Source organism: Pipra filicauda, unplaced genomic scaffold, assembly GCF_003945595.2.
Source record: "Pipra filicauda isolate LSUMZ 115617 unplaced genomic scaffold, ASM394559v2 scaffold346_size766342_pilon, whole genome shotgun sequence".
Taxonomy (NCBI): Eukaryota; Metazoa; Chordata; class Aves; order Passeriformes; family Pipridae; genus Pipra; species Pipra filicauda.
Genome location: NW_024104472.1, coordinates 320,949 through 331,012, shown reverse-complemented (window position 1 = coordinate 331,012; position 10,064 = coordinate 320,949). Strand labels below are relative to the sequence as shown.

The 10,064-nt window shown below is 40.8% G+C and overlaps 1 protein-coding gene and 1 long non-coding RNA gene across 3 annotated transcripts in view; one reads left to right on the top strand and one right to left on the bottom strand.

Annotated features, from left to right (window-relative positions):
• Window positions 1-125: 125 nt before the first annotated feature.
• The window catches only part of PSPC1 (paraspeckle component 1), a 61,641-nt gene continuing 51,702 nt past the window's right edge, over window positions 126-10,064 (bottom strand). Inside the window, exons 9-11 of one of the 2 annotated variants that reach the window (XR_005564651.1) lie at window positions 5,406-5,508; window positions 2,338-2,507; window positions 126-2,126 (exon numbers count right to left, since the gene is read on the bottom strand). The gene's annotated coding sequence lies outside the window, so the exon portion shown is untranslated. The remainder of the gene's footprint in view (window positions 2,127-2,337; window positions 2,508-5,405; window positions 5,509-10,064) is intronic. The other variant, XR_003540338.2, reaches the window with a different exon arrangement.
• On the top strand, window positions 2,720-3,400 carry LOC120323799. The gene is made up of 2 exons (XR_005564652.1): window positions 2,720-2,962; window positions 3,201-3,400. It is a non-coding gene; the product is annotated as an uncharacterized LOC120323799 (long non-coding RNA).

Sequence of the window (10,064 nt, the reverse complement as noted above, 5' to 3'; positions counted from 1 at the left end):
ACCTTGTGCATGTCTTAAAATGTTTGAGTGAGTGAAGGACAAATAAAAGTTTGGAAAAAATCCTAAAAATACCCAAAAGACACCACAGACTACAAATTTGAGGAGGACTGAGGCAGCAGGAAAAATTAAGGTTTAAAAAGGATCTTTAATTTTGGGGAAGAAAAGCCCAGTTAGGCCTGTTAACAGCAGTTGCATGTCTTACACTGAACACAATCATCCATATGGGAGAAAAGCTGCTCTCCCAGCCCCAAGCAGTAACAGCAGAGCCCCAGCCTGTAAAGGCTGTGCTGACATACAGAGTTTTTTTTTCAAAAAGGCTTTACAAAGCTGGATGAGACAATCCCTCTGGAAAAGCTTGCACAGGACATTTAAAAGCTTTGAAAGGTCCCTTACTTTCCTGCATCTGTCACATCTATTGTGTCAATATTGGAATAGTTCTTTCTATGAAGAGCATAATCAAGATACCTGAAACCACAAGAGAACCCCACAGACCACGTCCCTTGCATGCATCCTTCCTGAAACAAAATGATTCCCAGAAAACCCCCAATGGTTTCACAGTGCAGGGAGTCCAAGTAAGTACAGCAACACAGTACTGACCTGCACTGTTTCTATAAGCAGTGTGATGCAACACTTCCATACTCTGAAACACTGCTGTGCACCACTAAAATGAGTCTGGCTCCATCGTCCCTACCCCCTTCTGTTACACAGCTGGATTAAGAATATCTCCTAGGCCCTGCCACCTCCTGTTCTCCAGCCAGAACAAACCCTGCTGTCCAGCCCCGTAGCTCCTGTGCTCCAAACTTCTGGTCATCCCACTGGCCTCCACAGGACTTGTTCCCAATATATCTTGTCTTCAGGAGCCCAGAACTGGTCACAGTGTACAGTGTTCCAGCTGCAGTCTCAGACCTGCTGAACAGAGAGGACAGACTGCTCTCCTGGCCCTTGCTCAGCTGTGCTCTTCTAATGGGAGCTAGAATGTGGTTGGACACCTTCATCTTCACTCGTCCTTTAGGGCCCCAGATCAACCTCTGCAAAGCTACTTCGCAAACAGTCTGTGCTCAGGATAAAAAACTGCTTTAATTCAGTTCCCACTGCAGACTCTGCATTTGCCTTTTTTGAACCGGGTGAGGTTCCTCTCCAGCCTTCAATTCATGTTCACTGCCTTGTTGATTTCAAGAAACAGAAAGTAAACATCCTGTTATTTAATTTGAAACAATTTTAACAATAGCTACAGAAACACTGAAAAAACCCCTGGTGATACATTACAGGCCAATGTTAATCGCATCACATAAAAATTAATTTTTCATTATTCATTCATGGGTTTTCAAATTTTTATTGGGCTACATTAAGACAGCAGGCAGTTGCAGCATAATTTCCACCTCAACTGGACAGACCTCAACGGAAAGCTTACTGCACCTGTGGTCTCCCCTATGCTTAATAACCCCAATGTTATTTCCTTCCAGTTCTTTTCAGCTGTCACTGGCTCAGATCATTTTTCTCTTGGTAATTAATACTTCTGTGTTTTTCAAAACTACTGCAGCATAAATCCAATCCACACTACTGGTTTTTTTTTAACTCCCACCCCTTTCCTATTTTTTGTCATGTATTTTAGGGCCTGAAAGTATTTTCTTATTCATTTAACTCTTAAGGCTTTTTTTTAGTCCAAAAGCAATAACTGAAACCAAGCAGCAGTCTTTTAATATATCATTTACTCTGATTCTTTTTGTAGCATGTACAACCTTTAATCCTTTTATCAAACACTGTTTCCTTAGCACTATTTCTAGAAAGAGAATCTGCTTCCAGTGCAGTTTAGATAGAGTGTCGGTACCTCAGTTACCCATCAAAGTTGGCCAACATCAGCTTTCCTATGAAATGCTGGACTTGGCTTCTCCCTGGGTACCACCGTCTGTGCCAGAGGCTGAAGACAGTGATGTCACAAAAGTCATAATTCCTATCCTCATACAGGAAGAAGTCTCTGGACCCCCACAAACAGACATTGTATTCACGTTCTTCCAATGTGTCTTTTCCAAGCTGGGACATTGGTGAGGACGCACCACCTCCAGGCTGAGTCCCTTCCTATCGTTTCAAACAGCCCTTTTTTCTCAGGTCTCACAGGACAGCCCAGTCTGTAAGCAGAAGGAAAACAGCTTTAAGTGAGAGTGATCAGTTCACCCCTCTCCACTATTCAGGCATGTGTGACAGATTTAATTACTATTTTATTAGATAACAGCACTATTTGTGTGCCCAAGAGCACAGAGAGCAACGAAGAAAAAACTACATGTTAAGCACAACAATAATACAAAGAGCCCAATAATCGAACACAAAGGAAACTGGTACCATCACAAAAGTCACAGCCACTGTTAAGTGCTCTAGCAGGTGACACCACAATTCTCACCGCTGACGGTCCTTGTAACTCTGAGGTGAAGAGCAGCATTTTTCACATCATCACTGTATAGCAGAAAGCCACCTTCTCAGGGTGTGCAGCCACCAGCAGCTTTCATTGAAACCTAATGCAATCAATGGAGAGGAACATTTCAGGAATTAAGTACGATTCAGGCTGAGGAGTTATGAGAGAACTTAAGTGATAACTTCCTTGAAAATGCACTTTTGTAATCAAAGTACAGCATAGGAGACAGCAAATAACAGAGCAATGCTTTAACAAATACAATTGGATAAGGAGCTGAGAAATGCCATAACTTTCCCAGACAGCTCTCCCCAGAAGTTACTTGGAATTCTCTCTGTTCAGGGACCCCAGCAGCAGGCTGGGGTGCATATCCTGGTATAACAGGACTGTGCACACATCTATTTCAGAGCTGAAGAAGAGACTGCAGTGATGCATGGAAGCCAGCTCCTGTCTCTACAAGTTCAGGAAGATCCAACTGAGGTCACTGACTTGGCTCACCGTTCCAGTCTTGTGCATCTTTTTCACAGTTTGCTTTGCATGCTCTGCCCCAAATACAATGTAATCCACTCACATTTTTATCTAATCTACCTTCAATTTTTAACACAATTTCATTAGGCCATTAGGCTTTGTCAGCCAGGTTCACACTGCAGTCTGAGGTGCACACACACAAGTGAATAATGGGGAAAGAGGAAGAAAGGATTTTATCGCTCCATTGAGACAAGGAGTTGTTATTTAGCCAGTCAAAGAAACACTTGTATCTCCAAGGAACCTCGGCCATCTGCTTTTCCCTTCACAGGAAGGAAACTGGAAGTTGAGGACAGAAAAATTCTGAGATGCCTGGGAAACCTGCCAAGCACAGAGGCTCCCAAATGTTTCTCTTGCACAGAAACACTTGATACATAGGAATAACCAAGACTGAATTCCCAACGGCTACACGGTCAAGACAAAATGTCCAAAACGAAATGTCCCCTGAATAAAAAAAATTTTTGAGTCAGACTCTGAAAAAAATAAGTGTTTTTTCCTGTTACTACTACTTTTCTGATTAAGAGTTTTAGCTGCTTATCTTTTTTAGATTTTGTTAGTAAATGCTTGTAGCTTGCTTATTTCCATAGCCTGGCTTATATTACACATTATTGTGTGATTATACTGATTTTACTACAACTAGAAAATAATAGGGGACTCCTTAGTAAAGGGCAAGGCAAAACTACAAACTGAGGTGCGCAACAGTTTTCTTACCTCCTCGGTGCCCCTTCCAGTATCGGAAAGGTAATGGAGTCCAGCTTAGGGAACACAGACTAGACATAAGTCACGTGTGTTAGGCCTGATGTGATACAACCACAAATGCCAAGGGACCTGGCTGTTGGCATTGTGAGGCCACTCCATTGCTGACCAGGCATGGCAACTGGGAGAGGTGTGCGAGGACCAGGGGAAAGCAAGTGTCACTCCTGTCTTTGAGAAGGGCAGGAAGAAGGACCCAGGAAACTACAGGCCCTGGGAAGGTGATGGACCAGCTATTCCAGAAAACCATTTCCAGACCAAGAAGGACAAGAAGGTGGCAGCAGTCAGCATGGACTTACAAAGAGGTAATTTGTAAACTCTTAAGGATCCTAACCTGCTAGCCTCTGTGATGAGGTGACCAGTTCCATGGACATGTGGAGAGCAGTGGATATTGTCTGCCTTGACTTCAGGAAAGCTTTTGACACTGCCCTGATATCTCCGCTGACAAGGAGATAAAAACTACAGGCTCAGTAAGTGGACTGTGAGGTGGACTGAAAACTGGCTGAACAGCCAGACCCAGAAGGTTGTGGTCAATGGCACAATGTCCTGCTGGGGGCCAGTGAGTAGCAGAGTATTCCTGTACTGGGACCAGTTGTTTTCAACATCTTCACCTATGACCTGGGTGATGGGACAGAGCACTTCCTCAGCAGACTTGCAGGTGATACAAAGCCAAGAGGAGTGGCTGCTAATGCCAGAGCGTCACGCTGTCATCCAGTGATACCTCAACAGGCTGGAGAAATGGGCCCACAGGATCTCATGAAATTCAACAGAGGGAAATGCAAAATCCTGCACTTGTGGAGGAATAATCTCAGGCACCAGGACAGGCTGAAGGCCAACTAGCTGGAAGGTAGCTTTGCAGGTAAGGATCTGGTGGTCCTGATGAACACCAACTCCAAGAACCACCAGAGCAAAGAACACGACCTAGCCACAAAGGCGGTCAGTGGCATCCTGCACTGTGCTACAAAGACAGATGCCAGCTTACGGAGAGATGATCACATAGTTTGACCGCCCTGCCATGGACTTTTTACACATAATTAAAAAATAGTCTGAGTCCTTTTACTAGGCTAAACAAACAGAGAGGAGAAGTAACCCAAATTTGTCTTGCTTTACCGGTAGAACTTGCACATCTTGGTCAAATCCCATCAGTGTTTAAAACTGGTATTTCAGAATTTCAGAACTATCAGAACTACTGAACCAAGCTGCATAAAACTCCCTTTAAAGCCTTCTTATCTGTCAGTCCCACTGAGATGCTGCCAACAGCCAGGGCAGATGGCACCACACTCTGAACTCTACTCCAGGTTTTACAGAGCACGTGGCTACAGCCTTCCAGATCAAGCCTACTGGCTCATGCCAAGGACTGTTCAGAATCCGCAGCTACTATATTGGTCATACAAGCAAACTGGATTCTGAGTGCAGTGTATCAGTAACATCCAGTAGCTCAGACTTGGCATCCTATTAATGTGGCACTATGAGTTTTGGATGTAAGACACATTATGGCTAGCCAGAGTTTGAGTTGACTGCTAGAGGCTGTGTACATGTACTTCAAGTCCTTTAAAAACATGTTAACACGTGGCAGGAATTATGCAAGGAACTACATTATCTCAAATAAAGTATTAGCTGAAGTGTGGAAGCAGAATTACTCTACATCAAATCACAATATGAACAAAAAGAGGGCTCCTAATTTCAGTAACTGCTGAATAAAGCCATGTATCCTAATACATACCTTGTACTAAAACTTGGTTTATGATTCTCTTTCGTGTGCTTAAGATACACGAGGATTCTGCACAAGGCAGTCTTCATCAGCATTTTAAGATTTTAATAGTAACCTAAAAAATAAGGAGACAGTAAATAACTATGACACTTCAAACAAACTAGAAAATACAGTAGCTTCTCTTTTCAAACATCCATAAATTATAGAATTATAAAAAAATCCATTTATTCTCTACCCACTCTTACCACTTGTTACTACACAGATTTGTCCCCCAATTTTATTTTTACTGCCTTAGCAGTTAAACAACAGCTGTTCCAAGAATATTAACAAATTCCTAGATTTTCATACTTCTGCTTGGAGTAGATTAAGTGCAGTTCTGCTCCAAAGAGTCCTGAGTCATTTCTTTTTGGAGGTTTTCTAAAACACACATACTTCACGTGACAGAAGACATACCACATGTTGTCTTCTAGGCCTGCCAATGCACTTGGTCAAAGTGACATTCCATCTTTGTCATATTAGTGCCACTACAATAATCAGGATCCCTGCACCCAACACAGAGTCATTGAGAACTAACTGCTCTCATTGCAGCCGCCTCCTTGTTCCACAGCCTCCTGTTGGTTTAGTTACTGACATTTATAAGGGGCAAAGCTGTATATCAAAATAATACAACTGAACTAAACTGGAGTGAAATGTCCCACTATATAATAACATCTCAGAACAGAACTGCATACAAGTATCATTAAAATACATTTTAATACTACAAGCATTTGATACAAAAGTTTAAGACTTTTGTAAATTTACAACTTCTGCAATAGATCTGCTTGTATTTGCAGTAAGTGCAGTTGGAAGAACAAACAGCTAGTCAGAATATTATTTTATTCCTATTACATTTAATAAATCATAATTAAAATTACTGTAATTCTATTAAAAATGCCAAAATAAAAGTGTTAATAAGGGTATGCATCTTGAACTCTGTGTGCCTCCTCACAGAGTCATGTGCAAATAATTATCCAAAGTGTTTAAAATTCAACAGCTCCATGCCCCAGCCAGGCTTCAAAACAGCTCTCACCTATACACACACATTCATTCCCTCCTCCCCCAGCTAAAATCACCTCTTCTCCATAAATACCTCCAACTTAAAAGAACATGTGACCACTGCAATGTTTGATAGGCTTAACACAATCCACTACTCAGGCATAGGAATGTGTTGTGGAGCCCAGGAGCCCTAATGAAATTCCTGCAGAAAGGTGCCTGGAAAGATCCAAATTACAGCAGCGCAAAGAAGTGAAGAACTTTGTATGTTCTCAGATAAAGACTTCTTAATTTACCAACATCCTGAGGTCCTGTTTGATCATAAAACTTAGCACACCCTGCAAAGTGTTTGTTACAGAAAGAATTCCTTTGGAAAGCCACACACAGGTAGCACCCTTCAGGCTAGCTTCAAGAACAGCCCCCAAAAAGCAACTCAGAAGTGACACACGTGTAAATTACAGCACACAGCCACAAACATTTACAATAAAAGTAACATTTACCTTATCAGACACAGCTGAAAACAGGCTGAGACTTGCAGCTCAGAATAAATACAAAGTTGGCACAACTTGTGAGTCCTATATAAGTGCTGTCAATTTATCAATTCTCCCATTTGATTCTTTTTCATCTACCGCACCTCCCACTTCCATGGTGCAGCTTGCTATCTATCAAATTTCAAAAGTTCCATTATCTATTCTGTACTGGACATTAATCAAGATTGTTACCTTATTCCTAAAGCAAAAATGACACAGTATAGTCCACTAAACCTTTCTAACTACAGCTATAATTTTACAAGTGACAGGATTAAAATCACTTGGCAAGTCAAATGCAATAATGGCCACAGTGATAAATTGTCAGTCACAGGGTCCAGGCTGTAATTGTCATCTGGACAAGCATTTAGTGTCCTGGGACATTACCTTCACATGGTGAAATTAATGCAGCTATTGATAGCTATGTACCCATCTTAAAGGGAAGCTATAATTACAAACTGCACATCTTTCAGTCTCTATTTTAATATGAAAAAACCACAATAATTAGTTTCCCCCCCCTATTAACAAGGGTAAAGCAACCATAGGCCTAACCCAGTCTCTCCAGTTTCTGCAACAGCCAGTGTATATTACCTGCTCTTGGCCACCTAGATTTACTAAAGAGAAAGCAGTGAACCATATTCTTGGCAACTAGTAGATATCAGTAAAAGTTGTAGGCACATAAATCTGGTATGTTTTTGAAGACAGGCCCTGAAACCAGCCAGTAAGACTGCTGGTAGTGCTACAATATGTGTGGGTTTTATCGGGTCTGTGCCTCTATGCCGTTTCTTCAGAATTCTCTCTCTACAAAAAATAAGGATTATTCCAACCTCTCTACCCTGTATTAACCAATATAAACCCTACTGTTTATGATTAACAGTAATGACTTTGTTAGAACTGAACGTATCTTCACAGCCAGTGATGAGAAATGGATTTCTAAGAGTGAGCAGGAACACAGCAAAAAGTTATTTTCAAAGTAACAGACTCTGAATTTTAATTCATGTGATAAAGCTTTTCTTTAAATTAAAGCTCAAACTGCATAGGTGCCAAGCAAAATGAATCTGAAATAGTCTGAAAGGCTAACAGCATGATACACATGCCTATTCTGAAGAAAACAGATGCATCACACATGAACTGAGTGATACTGTGCATATATTGTGCCATCATCAAGGAAAATTGAAAACCCACTCCTAAGTTCTCCTATCTCAAGTAATAACACATATTCAGCATAACAGGGTATCTGCACTACTGTCTTTCCAATAGAGAACAGCTGTGCAGGACGAGCTCCAAGCTGCCAGTGCTGCATACTGAGCAGGAACAGCTGTGACAGTGCAACACCCACGGACAGTTTACATTTACCTTGCACGTTCATGTTGGGCAGCTTCACTGGCTTGACTGATACAACAGGCTTTGAGATTTGTTTGGTTAGGGTTTTTTTGGATATTGTTTCTTTAATTAACAGGATTTTTGGTGGCCACTATAACAAAGGGCTTCCCCCCTAAATTACCCTGCATTTCCCCCTTTATTTTAGGTCTGCTTTAAAAATTACCTAGCAACACACAACAGCAGCGTGGGTAAATTCTGACTTCCCCTCAAGTGACCATATGGTATTTTGCACCAGCAGGCATAAGGTATCATTTTGAGAGTAGCAGAACCACTATTCATCACACAGAAAGGAAGAACTCCAATGTTGAGCTGTTCTCAGGAAAACACACAATCCCTTGTGGCCACTTATTTGGGGTTTCCAAAGGGAACCCGAGATGATCCGCAGAGCTGTGTTCGTGTTTCCTTTTGTTCAGGTTTACCTATCAAAAGGTAACAGATAACAATTTTTGCTGCTGACATACTAACAAAAGATACAGTACTACAGACATTCTTAAATGGTCAAGCAATCTTATCCTCCCCATTCATCTAGTTTTCACTTAAGTCTGGCCAAACCTGCTCATCTCAATTGTGAGTAGCCCCTGCTGAGGACAATAAATCAATCAGAGAATACATCATCACCTGGCATCACTGCATGGCTGCCAGGGATTATAGGAGACAAACTGCAATGTAATTTTCCCCAATTTCATGTTTGCCAAATTCTCCCTGTAGGAGCATATATTTGCAGAAAAGTAGTAGAAGCAAGTAAGCATTTAAGAGGAAAAAATTAACATTACCAAAAGGAGTATTAAGTTCCTAGAAACAAAAGGGCAAAGACTTCTTCAACCAAACCAGCAAGGCATTCAATTCCCTTGACAAGATTATTAAAAATATTTTACATCCATTTCACAACTTTCAATTTATAAGGTGTAGGGTACCTGAAGTTAGCATGTTACACAGAATGAGGAATGTGAATGTAGTGATATTCCTCTTCTGCAATTAGATTTCAAAAAAGAACTAACAGTGGCATTTTCTAGCAGCCAGTCAATAAACCCATGCCAGTGACAATACTGTAATCAAGGGACATTTGTTTTTCTGTTTTGCCTGGACTGCAATACTTCACCATACAGAAGCTGGACTTCAGTATTTAGGGAATGATGACCATGTCTGAAAGTGTTTAAACATAAAGGACAAAGATTTCACCTGAGCAGCTTAAGTGAGGTCTGAATTCAAAGATACTGGCATTTGTAAGTACTTTGTAAAATTAATAAAAATTGTTCATTTACAAGTCATTATGTTCCTAGATGCCATGCATTTAAAACAAAAGGAGGATCCTTTTTTTTTGTAAAAAAGACTCCTCATGATTTCTAAGAAGTTTGGGTTTGATCAGCAGAAGGGAATGAAGTCTTTAATTTCTTAACATCACTCAGGCTTCTATCACACACTATAATTTAAGTGTTATATATATAAATGTATACATTATATTTTTTGCAAAATCTTGCGCACTACCAAGCTGTAGTCAAAATCACTAAGACAATCCTATATAAACCAGCAACTCAATCCTGTATTTTTTAAAATGGCCCCCTCCCCTATACTGCTGACATTCCCATACCCAGGAAACTTCAGCACCAGAATAGCTGGCTAATCACTGATTTTCATAATTATCCATTCTACCTATGTTGTTATTAATACAGCAGAAATATCTTCAAATGTTCAGATTTCTACTTTCAATGACTGCGTCCATGCTGAGCAG